The sequence below is a fragment of the Moschus berezovskii genome, chromosome 22 (genome assembly GCF_049115385.1).
Source record: "Moschus berezovskii isolate FMDL1 chromosome 22, NW_MosBer_1.0, whole genome shotgun sequence".
NCBI lineage: Eukaryota > Metazoa > Chordata > Mammalia > Artiodactyla > Moschidae > Moschus > Moschus berezovskii.
In genome coordinates this window covers 13,439,210-13,452,761 of record NC_142481.1, presented here as the reverse complement: position 1 = coordinate 13,452,761, position 13,552 = coordinate 13,439,210, and the positions used below count along the sequence as shown (strand labels likewise).

The window sequence follows — 13,552 nt, the reverse complement described above, 5'->3', positions numbered from 1 at the left end:
TAACACTACAATTATTTATTTATTTATGGTTGTGTGGGTCTCCGTTGCTTTGCACAGGCTTTCTCTAGTTGGCGGCGAGTGGGTGCTTCTCTTCCTGTGGTGGGCAGGCCCCTCACTGGTGTCTTCTCTTAATTTGAAATGCAGGCTTTAGGTGCACAGGCTCAGTAGTTGTGGCACACAGGCTTACTTGCTCCACAGCATGTGGAATCTTCAGCATTGGCAGGTGGATTCTTACCTACTGTACCACCAGAGAAGTCCTCTGATAGTCATCTTGAAATTGGTCGTCAGTGATAGGACCAGCATTATCTTTATTCTTTCAAGTACAATTAATCTTCTAGGGTCAGTTTGTTCCCATTTTCTCGAGGTCTGTTCTTGGAATCATGGCAGCTTAAGTCATGGCCACAGTCTGGTCATCATGTAGTTAACTTCGTCCATGTGGTGGGGGTTTTAGTATCTGTAAGACGGTTCACAGAATATGGCTTAGAATGTTATTTATAGCCCTTGAGTAGGAACTAAAAGTCTTTGACTTTGCTTAATGACTAAACTATTATTGTTTTGTCCTGTTAGACTGCTTTTCTTTGCTTCTGCATTTTCTCACTTTCTGATTAAGCTTATTCTTTGGTGAAAGTTTTTTCCAGAGACAAAAGCCATTCAGAGGACATTGTGGGGAATGACCATAAACTCCCGCTCCATTTCAGAAATAAAGCCCTTTGTGAATGGCAACTTCTTTGTGAGCAATACAAAATAATTATTGACATATGTAGCTTGTAAAATGAAAAATCACTTTGCAATATGTACTCTACTAAGGTATTTTGTAGACAGAAATATTGCTGTCTGTTATGAAATACTTTGTAAACCACCCAGTGTTTATCTATGCAGTATCCTATGTACATAGAATCTTTGTAAATGTTAAAGTGCTCTGTAAGTTTAGAAGTAACAAAATGTTCTGTAAACAGCAAGAAGTTTTGTGTACTGCAATATACTCTGTAAACATTACAGAGGTTTTCTAAAGGCAAATTTTTTTTTAATGTGAAGTGATCCATACAAGTTTGTAATCATCAAGTAGTCTTAAAACTGTAAAATGTTTTATAATTGGAAAGATGTAAATTGCTGTATGCTTTTGAATAATCAAATTACTTACAAGAGGCAAAGTCTCTTGCATATTGTAAAGTACTGAGCTCACTAAATAACAAAGTAATGTGTAGACAGCAGTGTGTTTGTCAGTGATAACTGGTTTATTAATATAGGATTTGTTCTTTATAAAATAACTTGTGACTTCCCTGGCAGTCCAGTAGGTAAAACTCTACACTTCCACTGCAAGGGGGCACGGGTTCAATTCCTGGTCAGGGAACAGATGTCCCACTTGCCTCGCAGGGTGGCCAAAATTTTTAAAAATTAAACAAATACTTTAAAAAATAAAATAATTCAAAATGGGATAGCTTTTGAAGGACATGATCACCACAGAAATGGCCTTAACTACTTTGAAGCATTTGACCCCAGGTGCTTAGAACATGCTTGGTACACACCAGAGGCTCAATAAGTGTTTCTGGGATGAATGAATATTTTGTAAAACTTTAAAGTATTTTGCAAACACTAGAACGATTTTAAATATTACACCATAAATTACATAAAGTATGATGTTTCAATAATCAGCAAATTGATTGTAGATTGTAAAGAATTTGGTCATTTTTTAACGCAGTTGGATATCTACAAGGCAGTGCTTGTTGTTCGTTGTTCATTTCCCAGTCGCTCAGCCGTGTCCGACTCTTTGCGACCCATGGACTGCAGCTCACCAGGCTTCCCTGTCCTTCACCATCTCCCAGAGCTTGCTCAAACTCATGTCCTTCGAGTTGGTGATGCCATCCAACTGTTTCATCCTCTGTCGTCCCCTTCTCCTTCTGCCTTCAATCTTTCCCAGCGTCAGGGTCTTTTCCAATGAGTTGGCTACTCTTTGCATTAGGTGGCCAAAGTATTGGAGGTTCAGCTTCAGCATCAGTCCTTCCAATGAATATCAGAACTGATTTCCTTTAAGATTGTCTGGTTGGATCTCCTTGCTGTCCAAGGGACTCTCAAGAGTCTTCTCCAACACCACAGTTCAAAAGGATCAATTCTTAAGCATTCAACCTTCTTTATGGTCCAACTCTCACATCCATACATGACTACTGGAAAAACCATAGCTTTGACTAGATGGACCTTTGCTGTAATGTTTGACATTTTAAGATACATGATATGCTGACATGTATTTGGAAAAGATTAACTTATTTTAACAATGCCTTCAAAATAATGAAGTATTTTGTACACGAAAAACTGTAATTTGAACTGCAAATTACTGCATCCCTTATAAAGTATTTTTTATAATTTAATTAATTAATCATTTGGGGCTTCGATGGCTCTTCGTGGCTGCACGTGAACTTTCTCTAGTTGCGGAGAGCTGGAGATACTCTCTAGTTGTAGTTTCTGGGCTTCTCATTGTGGTGGCTTCTCTTGTTGTGGACAGGCTTTGGGTGCTTGAACTTCAGTAGTTGCAGCACACAGGCTCAGTAGTTGTGATGTACGGGCTTAGTTGCCCCGAGGCGTGTAGAAGTCTTCCAGACCAGGCATCAAACCCATGTCCCCTCTGTTGGCAGGCAGATTCTCATCCACTGTACCATCAGGGAAGTCCTCTTATATTTTATAACTGAACGCTTTGTAATACACATGCAGTAGGATTCCATTTATATGAAACTTCCAGAATAGACAAAGAAACATACCAGTGGCTAGAGGGAAGGAAGAGTGGTGTGTTACTTGGTAAGGGGATGAAGTTTCCTTTTGGGGTGATTAAAATGTTTTGGAAGAAAAAGATGATGGTGCAGAACACAGTGATTATACTCAATGCCATGGAACTGTTTAAAGTGATTAAACATTAATTTTACAATACATGAATTTTACCTAAGAGAGAAAGAACAAGGGAGCACAGATAGCCATTGGCCAGAAAGAACAGAACTTTATTTTGGTCTTACTGGTTTTGGAGGATAAAATCAGAGAGGGGAGGAAGATACACAGCATAGAGGTTGAGGGCTGAACTAATGTCAATTCCAGGTAGGAGGAGGAGGGCAGGGGTGTGCAGAGCAGATGGAGACAAGCGGAGAGGCAGCAGATCTGGTACTGATGCTGCTGTTCTGGGTAAGCTTGGGTCTAAATCTTGTTGTCCTCTTTCGGGCCTCAGTTTTCCTAACTGTGCTTTGGGGGATGGTGGTGAAACTAAGATATTGCAGGTATTTCTTGACCCTGAAATATCCTCAGTTAACGGTGCAGGCCATCTGGGGATGAGGGTGACTACAGCAGGTTGGAGATGATGGTGAGACCACAGAAGGGACTTTGCACAGGAGAGAGTGAGCAGGGAGGAGTCAGGAGCATGCACATGTTAATTCTGGACAGAGGGAGGGGCTGGAGGCAAAGACTCCAAGGGGATCTCGACCTCTTCTTGCCTTCTCCCTCCCCTGCAGGGCAGGAAGCTGACCTGGAACATGGGGGAAGGGCAGTGGTGGTCGCACTGCCCCTATCTCCCTCTGCATGACATCGATGTCTTCCGGGCCTTGGGAGACCCCAAGGAGAAGTTGTGCAGCCAAGAGGTCAAGAAGAGGAAGAGCTCTGAGCGGGCCAAGCTCTCATCCAGACAGAGGGGTTTACCTGAGGATGTTAGGGAGAGGGTGGCAATGGAGCAGGACCCCTGAAAAACATGTGGTTGCCCCACCTCCACAGTTCTGAAATATGTGCATGCTCATTTACATAGATTTGCAGGCAAAGTACTTACGATCCTAGTCTTGTCCTCAGTACCAACACCAGTGTGTGTTGGGGCGGGGGGAGTGGGGGTGTATATGCCAGTGCACTCAGGGGTGTGTGTCTGTAAGTTCTACTTCAGTTCTACCTCTTCTCAGCCTATCCCATACAGATGCCCTCCTATGTCCCTCCTGGCACCTAGTCTTTTCCTGTCTAGAAGTTGTGTGCCTCTATATGTTAATTATAATCTCAACTAAGCCAATTTATGAGAAAATGGGAAAACATTGGAGAAATCTCTGGCAGCGTGCCCTGGCTATGAGGTAGAGGGGAACTGAAACCTCTGGCCTGTCCTGAAGTGAGTGGGCACTTGGCTGTGCAAATGGTGACCTACTTCTAATCAGTGGATAAACTGCCTTTGCTCTAAGCTTCTGAATGTCCGCACTCTTCTGGTCACTTCCACCCTCCTCCCAGCCCCCTGGTCCTGCCCACCATCAACAGGCAACAGAGTCAGCCTCCCAGACCCAATCCCCACACCCCAACCCGTGGAGCTTCTGACTGCTCATGCCGACATCATGCTTGATAAGTACCCTTGAATAGTGCCCTGCTCACCCTTGAGCCTCATTTTCTATCATAACACCCCCTCATGTCTTCCTGGAAGAAGAAGTCAACCATCAAAAAAGTGTCCATGTAGGTGGAGCCCTGAATATCCACAACTGACTTCAGCACAGGCTGTGTCCACTGGAATAACCAAGAGAGGGACCAGTGTGTGCTTGGGCTGGGCCATAGTTTCGACTGCATCCTGCTGACCCATAGTCTCAGTGGGAAGGAAAGGATCCCAGAGAGCTGCCTTGTGTGTGTGGCAGAAGTCATTACAGCTCATAAATAGTCACAGCACATCTCTGGGTGCATAAACATCTCTGGCACATTGAACTTGGATGAGACTTGCTTTGTCCAATGACCTGAGGGCTAAACAAGTGCATGCAATTCTGTTTTCCTTGTTTCTTTGTGTGTCTGGATAGAGTTCCCACTAGCTCCATTTCTACACGATTGTGATGACCTGGTGTGGGCATGTTGCCTGAGCAGAAAGCATGTTTATCACAGCTTAGGTGTGCCCTGACCTACACAGACTACAACTTCCTACTGGGTCTTGAGCAAGCCTCTTGCCCTCCTGGGCCTCTCGGTTCCAATTCTACAAGAGAGAATGATTTAACACTCAGATATTGACTGTTTCTTTAAGAGGTCAAAGGAGAAAAACAATTTGATCACTTGACAGGAGCTGAAAAAATTATCGAGAATATTCAATGCAAGTATTAAATTAAAATTTTAAGAAGAACTTGTAAAATAGGGAGAAGAAAGATATTTCCTTTGGTAGAGTAGTCATAAAATATCTGTAATAGGCAATAGCCAGCATTCAGCTTCATAGAGAAAATAAAAATACTCTCAAAGTTAAGACTTGGACAAGCTTGCTCACTTGCTCGCTATCAGTGCTATTACATTACATGATTCCAAAGTGCTAGCCCATGCTATTAGGGAAAACATGACATGACATATGGCTTTAGGATAAGAAGTAATTAAGTCATAATATTATCATTTACAGATGCTAACACCAGTTATTAGGAAAACCCAAGAGAATAAATGAAACACTGTTCATTATGAAAGTAATACAAAGAGTTTGTTCAGTTATGACAGAAATATGCACCCCAAAAGCTCAGTGTATTTCTGATATACTTATTAAAACAATTAAAATGTTCTTAGAAGAGTGTTTCTGGACTGAAGTGTGTCCTCCCAAAATTTATATGTTACAGTTCTAACACCCACGGTGATATTTTCTGAAGGGACCTTGGAAGATAATTAAGTTTAAGTGAGCTCGTTAGGGTGGGGCCTCCTTGAGGGGAGAGGATTCTTATAAGAAGAGGAAGTGATACCAGAGCCCTCACTCTGCCATGTGAGGCCACAGCAAGATGGCGGCTGTGTCCAAGCCAGGAAGACCAGAACCTGACCATGCTGGCACTCTGATCGCAGACTTGTGGCTTCCAGAACCATGAGAAAATATTTTTTTTTGTTATACCATCCAGTCTATGGCATTTTGTTACAGCAGCCCACAGCCCAACCTGACAAAGAGGCTCTACAAACAATAGCCACAATCTCCTCCCATGCTTCTTAGCAATAAATTTAGCAAGAAATATACAAAACCCAGCTAAAAATTTCAAGATGCCTCCAATGATATGAGAAGGACTAAATGGACACACTATCTTTCGTCTAGGATATATTCAACATGTAGACTTGTCAAAGCTATGTGAATCAAATTACAAATTTAAGTTAACCCTAATAAAATCCCAGTGGAATTTTTTTTGAGACTTTGACAAAATGATTCTAAAGTATGCTTGGAAGAAAAATAAAACATATTACAGGAACAAAGAAGAGCAATGGCACCTGTAAAATATTAAAACACATTGTACAGATAGGATAATTCAAATAATATTGGACAGCTGGAAAAGACAGATTAGACAGTCAATGTGAATATGCCTCATTATAAAAAACAAGCAGAAATAGACCTAACCTAAGGAGATTAAACATTTTAAATATAAATTTCAAATAGTGACTAGAAATTGAATCATTTGATAGGTGATAGATTACGAGTAACTGCAAAATTCTGAGAGTAAATATTGCTTAATTCCTCCTGGATCTCATTCTACACTGGCTTGTATTTTAAATATGAAACTAGCTAACAAGAAGTAAATCAATGCATTTTCCTTCTTTCTTTTCCTTTCTGTCCCTTTCTTTCTTTTTGCTGTTCTTTCAGCTGCTTACCCATTATCTATCAATCTATCTATATCACATACCTTGAAAGTGAAAGTCGCTCAGTGGTGTCCGACTCTTTGCAACCTCATGGACTATACAGCCCATATAATTCTCCAGGCCAGAATACTGGAGTGGGTAGCTGTTCCCTTCTCCAGGGGATCTTCCCAATCGAACCCAGATCACCTACCTTGCATAGCTGTAAATATTAAAAATATTTTTAAAGGACATCTTCTGTAGTATTAATAGGCCTGGTTTAGCGGTGACTTAAAGGTTATTTTTTCATACTGTTCATGGGGTTCTCAAGGCAAGATTCCCTTCTCTGAACACTAAAGGTTATTTTTAATGCCAGCTTTTTACTTTATGTCCTTATTTGTGTAAGTTAGAAGAAAAATGGTTATTTTAATTTTGAAAGAAAAACTGTAAACACTTTTCCTCATTGTTGGGACGTAGCAGGTGCTTGATAATGGATCGTTTATTTGTCTCTTCTGTGTGTTCAAGTGTGTGCCTGTGTCTCTTTATTTCTGTCACTGAGTCGCCATCCTCCTCCCCCATCATAACTCATCCCTTTCTTCCCGCCCCCCACTACCCTCGTCTCTGTAGATGTCTTGCTTTTTCTGTCCTTCAAAATCTCATTTTTTGCCAAAACGTGTTTGGGCCTGAACTGAATCAGAAAGTCACACACAGAGCGTGAGTGAGCAGGCATTCCCTTGGGGGAGAAAGAGCGTGGCTTACCCCTGGAGAATGGAATGAAGACTTCTGACTTCCTGAAGTTGCCCTGCACATCCAGGAAGTGGCCAGGGTAGAAGGCATCTGGCTCTGAAAGTGGTGCAGGTCATGGAGGGCAGAACTCTGGATGGGGTACATGGTAACGCCCTCAGAGGATGTTAAAGAGAAGTGGACCCAAATGACCATCAACAAAGAGTGGCTGAATCCATTATGGTGCCTCCACAGCTGATCGTGAGCTTCACCCACTGTGTGGCTCTACAGCTGGTGGCACGAATGTTGAAATGACTCTCCCCCATTTGGTTGCTAGTGTCCCATCCCTCCAGGGATCCTCACCAACCACTCTAATCCCTCATCCCCAAGATCCCTCGGTCTTCTTTATGATCCATCAACTGAAAGGCTCACACCTGACTCAACAGAGCACTATAAGAAGCTGGCTCCAGGACTGGGGCCAGAATATAATCTGATGGGCGCTGGTATCAATCAACCATTGGGTGATCGACACTGTGAATATCATCCCTAGGTGCACCTATACTCAGTAACATAAGCTACCATGAAAAAAATTTTAGAACCATAGGCATTGACCTGAATAACATATCTATATGTTATGGTGCTATCTGTGCTCACTCATGTCTGACTCTTTGTGACCCCATGAACTGTAGCCTGGCAGGCTCCTCTGTCCATAAGGATTCTCCAGGCAAGAATACTGGGGTGGGTTGCCATTTCTTTCTCCAGGGGACCTTCCCAACCCAGGGATTGAACCTGCAGCCCCTGCACCTCCTGCATTGACAGGTGGATTCTTTACTACTGGGCCGTCTGGGAGGTCACCAGGGACGCCCCTATCTATACAGCGTACTGTTATATTAAAAAGGAAAGCCATACTCATACACACACACCAGACACACACCAACAAGTTGCAGATTGTACTGATATGGACTTAAAGACCAGAGGGGAAGGTGACATCCATACTGGACACAAGTTGCAAAGTGACAGACAGGGTATCTGTCAGTTGTTTGTATGTGGAAAATCGCTGCAGACAGTAACTTCAGCCATGAAATTAAAAGATGTTCCTTGGAAAGAAAGCTATGACAAATCTAGACAGGTTTTAAAAAGCAGAGACACCACTTTGCCTACAAAGGTCCATATATTCAAATCAATGTTTTTTTTTCTAGTAGTCACATATGGATATGAGTGTTGGACCAAGAAGAAGGCTGAGTGTGAAAGAATTGATGCTTTCGAATTGTAGGGCTGGAGAAGACTCTTGAGAGTCCCTTGGAGTGCAAGGAAATCAAACCAGTCAATCCTCAAGGAAATCAACCCTGAATATTCATTGAAAGGACTGATGCTGAAGCTCCAATACATTGGCTACCTGATGTGAAGAGCTGACTCATTGGAAAAGACCCTGATGCTGGGAAAGATTGAAGGCAAAGGAGAAGGGCACAGCAGAGGGTGAGATGGTTAGATGGCATCACTGACTCAATGGACATGAATTTGAGCAAACTCTGGGAGATAGTGGAGGACAGAGGAGCCTGGCATGCTGCAGTCTATGGGGTCCTGAAGAGTCAGACTTAGCAACCAAATAATAACAGTAACAAATGGGTATATATAAGCCTGAGTTCATATGAACATAAAGGTGAGATGATAAAATAGCTTTTAAAAAACTAACTCGATTGTATAATAGATTTCAATAGATATGTTACTTTTCAGCAAATCTAACATCTTATAAAGGTAAAAAGACAAGACCGAATAAACAGGAGAGGACTTTTCTCTTTTTGTAAAATATCCCTTTCTCCCATAAAAATCTAGAAATAAAAATTCTATTATTCCTATAGAATAAATTGATGAAGCTGAGTGAACTAAGTGAGATAGTCTTTGATAAAAGAAACTTCACAGAGGTGAGACATTTTTAATTTTTCGGTTCCATTCAGTCTCTCAGCCATGTCCAACTCTTTGCCACCCCATGGACTGCAGCATGCCAGGCTTCCCTGTCCATCACCAACTCTGTTGTCCCCTTCTCCTCCCGCCCCCAATCCTTCCCAGCATCAGCGTCTTCACCTTCATCAAGAGGCTCTTTAATTCCTCTTCGCTTTCTGCCAAAAGGGTGGTGTTATCTGCATATCTGAGGTTATTGATATCTCTCCTGGCAATCTTGATTCCAGCTTGTGCATCATCCAGCCCGGCATTTTGCATGATGTCCTCTGTATTATATAAGTTAAATAAGCAGGGTGATAATAAACAGCCTTGACATACTCCTTTCCCAGTTTGGAACCAGTCTGTTGTTCCATGTGCAGTTCTAATGTTGCTTCTTGACCTTCATACTGATTTTCAGGAGGCAGGTAAGGTGGTCTGGTATTTCCATCTCTTGAAGAGTTTTCCACAGTTTGTTGTGATCTACACAGTCAAAGGCTTGGCATAGTTAGTAAAGTAGAAGTAGATGTTTTTCTGGTATTCTCTTACTCTTTTGATGATCCAACAGATGTTGGCAATTTGATCTCTGGTTCCTCTGCCTTTTCTAAATCCAGCGTGAACATCTGAAAGTCCACAGTTCACGTACTGTTGAAACCTGGCTTGGAGCATTACTTTGCTAGGGTGTGGGATGAGTGCAAGGCCAAAGCAGAAACCTTTGAAAGAAAGGCAAAAGAGAAGCTAAAGGCCAAGGGGAAAAGGAAAAGTATACCCATTTGAATGCAGAGTTCCAAAGTAAAGCAAGGAGAGATAAGAAAGCCTTTCTAAGTGAACGACATAAACAAATATAGAAAAACAATAGAATGGGAAAGACTAGAGATCTCTTCAAGAAAATTACAGATACCAAGGGAACATTTCATGCAAAAATGGAAGGAGAATTCTCACCTCTCAAAAGATCCCTAGTGATTAGACAATAAATGAGTCATATGAAACCTGCTAGGATGACCTGCCCCAGGGATGCCAGATATAGGATGTTTATTTGCGGCTCAGGGTACTGGAAGGGGAATATCAGGGAATCCAAGACCCCATTATAGAACCACACAGCTCAGGGGCCATGGGCTGATGGGCCCCTTCATGAAGGGAAGGAGGAGGGAGAGACAAGAAGATGAAGATGAGGGAGGGCCACTCTGTACAACCATGATCTCCAACATGGATGTAACTGGATAACACCACACTAAGTAAAAGAAAGCCAGACACTAAAGACCCAGATTGTATAATTCATTTATATGAAATGTGCTGAACTGTAAGCCCATGGAGACAGCAAGCATTTGGTGTTACCAGGGGCTGAGGGGAAGAGCAAATGGGGGATGACTACTAATGGGTACCAGGTTTTCTCCTGGGTGATGAAAATGTTTGGAACTAGAGAGAGTAGTGGTGACGGTCAGGTGTGTGAATGAACTAAATGCCACCAAACTATACACCTTAAACTAGTGAGTTACATGATGTGAACTTCAGCCTCATTTTAAACTATCTCGGGGCAGAAAGGAGCTGAGTGAACAGTTTGAGCTCAAGAGCCCAGGGACCCAGAGTGTGAATCTCGCTTCTCCACTCACTAGCCAGGTGACCTTAGAGCACTCTGGCCATTGCCTAGCTTCTGTTTACTCATCTGTAAGGTGTGCAAAATCAATTGAACCCACTTCAAGGGGTTACTGGAAGGAGGATTCAAGTGAGCTCATGGATGCACAGATTAAGGAGCACAAGGAGATGAGAAAAGGAAGCTGTGGTTGTGTTGAAGAAGGGAGAAGTCACTTGGGGTGAGCTGTGGTCTCGGAGACAAGTGGAGAGAGATCCTGAGTCATGTTTTCCCATTCAGCCCTATTTTCTACACATAGAACACTGCTGAAATTCTATAAATGGGGGAAGAAAAACACCTCCTTGAGTTTAGGAGAGCTGCAGAAGGATGGAAGGAGATGAGACTGCAGATGGGACTTTCCCATGGAGGTGGCATCCATGGAGGGGCGGGATGCTGGCTCACAACACAGCCTGATCAGAGGCAGGAAGACAGGGAGAGAGTCCAGGGGCAGTTCTCTGCAGAGGTGGGGACACATGTGACCCTGGCATCCTCGATCACCTTCCCTCAGCCTCTTTCATGGGGCAGGAAGTGGACCTGGAACATCAAGGAAACTTTGCCCACCCCACTGTCCTGGGGAGTGAAGTCAATGTCTTCAGAGGTCTAGGGGCTGGCCATGGAGAAGTTCTGGAGGATGGCGGTGAAGAAGAGGAATAATTCTGTGTGGGAGATGCCTTCGCGGAGACAAATAGGATTTCCTGTGAGCACAGAGGTTCACGATGTGGACATCAGGTGCTTGCACATTCTTTGCCCTGTCACCTCCCAAAGCCCAGACACCTGTGTCCATTGCAATATATTTGTGTGAAATTGACTTTTAACCTGCCATTCAAGGTTGGCTCCTAGAGAAGTTCCAGATCCTCTGAAAGTAGGTGTGCTTTGTTGGGTGGATGTAACTTTCTCATCTTTTCATGTCACTGTTTGTAGCATTGGTTTGATTTCCAAACAGTTCAATGGCTCCCCAGAATGTAAGGAGATACTTCTGCTCGGATGTGTGTGTGAGTGTGTGTGTGCTTCCACATGGAGGTATGGGCATATTTCTGACTTGACGTTTTTACTGTCTTTCATGTCTAATATGGGAAGAACGGTACTTATCTTGTAGGGCTATTATGAAGTAAAAGAAGTTAATGTTTGTTAAAATTCTTAGAATAACACCTAACCCACATCTGGGCCCATTTAGAAGTTAGGACACATGAACTTAGCAATACTCAGGGAAGATCTCCCGTGTGATTATTCTGTAACTGGTTCTGCAACCAGACTCTTCCAAAAGAGCCTGACTTCTGCTCTCTCCCACCCGGTCCTCCCCATCCCCTGGGCTCTGCAAGCAGACACACTTGGGCTCTCTCTGCCCGTGGTCATCTGCCCCAATCTTTTCTCCTGTCTATACCTCCTGTCAGGCACTGTTTCTTTCTATACTCTTTTCCGCTTCCTCGTTCTGCCTTCTTCAATCTTATTTAACTCACCTTCTCTGTCTATGCCAGTCTGATTCTGCCTGCAGTGCTTTCTCAATTTGCAGTCTCCCTATTGAGTTCCCTTTTCTATGCTTCAGAGTTTCTTCTTGGCTGTTTATGTCAGTCTCTCTCTGTATTACCCTGTTTTTGTCCTTCTTGTTCCTCCTCCTCTTCATCCTTCACCTCCATCTACTTGTGTCACCCCACACCTCTCTCAGTCTTTCTGCCAATATTTCTCCTGTCTTGTCTGTCTGTCTCTCACTATATCCTCATCTGTCTGTCTCTCTCTTTACTTGCCACATCTTTGCCTCTCTCCAACCTTAGAAGACTGTTGAATGGATAAACTGACTCTCATGCATCAACCCACATGTCCCCCCAGCTGAAGATCAAATAAAGGAGGAGGCCATTGCACTGGGCAGAGCTAGGGTTCCTGGGTCAGTGAAGTCATTGGTACAATTCAAGACTACGGACTTGATGATAATGAAAATCACAATCACAGAAAACTAAGCAAAATGAAAAGGCAGAGGATTATGCCTCAGATGAATGAAAAAGATAAAACCCCAGAAATATATGGTATATATATATATATACAATAGAATATTACTTAGCCTTTAAAAAGAATGAAATAATACCATTTGCAGCAACATGGGTGGATCTAGAGATTGTCATACTGATTGGAGTAAGTCAGAGAAGGAGAAATGTCAGATGACACCCCTTACATGTGGAATCTAAAAAGAAATGATACAAATGAACTTACAAAACAAAAATAGACACACAGACTTAGAGAACAAATTTATGGTTGAGGAGGATGAGGGGAAGGGATGATCAGGGAGTTTGGGACCGACATGTACACACTGCTATACTTAAAATGGATAACCAACAAGGACCTGCTGTATAGCACAAGGAACCCTGCTTAATGTTGTGTGGTGGGCTGGATGGCACAGAAATTAGGAGGAGAATGGATACATGTACATGTATGGCTGAGTCACTTCACCGTTCACCTGAAACAATCACAATCTTGTTTGTTTGTTAATTGGCTATGTGAAATTGAAAGTGTTAGTCACTCAGTCATGTCTGACTCTTTGCGACTCTGTGGACTGTAGCCCTCCAGGCTCCTCTGCCCATGGAATTCTCCAGGCAAGAATACTGGAGTGGGTGGCCATTCCTTCTCTAGGGGATCTTCCCAACTCAGGGACTGAACCTGGGTCTCCCACATTGCGGGCAGATTCTTCATCTTGTGAGTCACCAGGGATACCCCAATACAAAGTAAAAAGTTAAAAAAAGA

General features: G+C 42.8%; 1 pseudogene; it reads right to left on the bottom strand.

The window, feature by feature from the left end:
- Window positions 1-3,355: 3,355 nt before the first annotated feature.
- LOC129547304 (cytochrome P450 2B4-like) overlaps window positions 3,356-13,552 on the bottom strand; it is a 29,413-nt pseudogene continuing 19,216 nt past the window's right edge.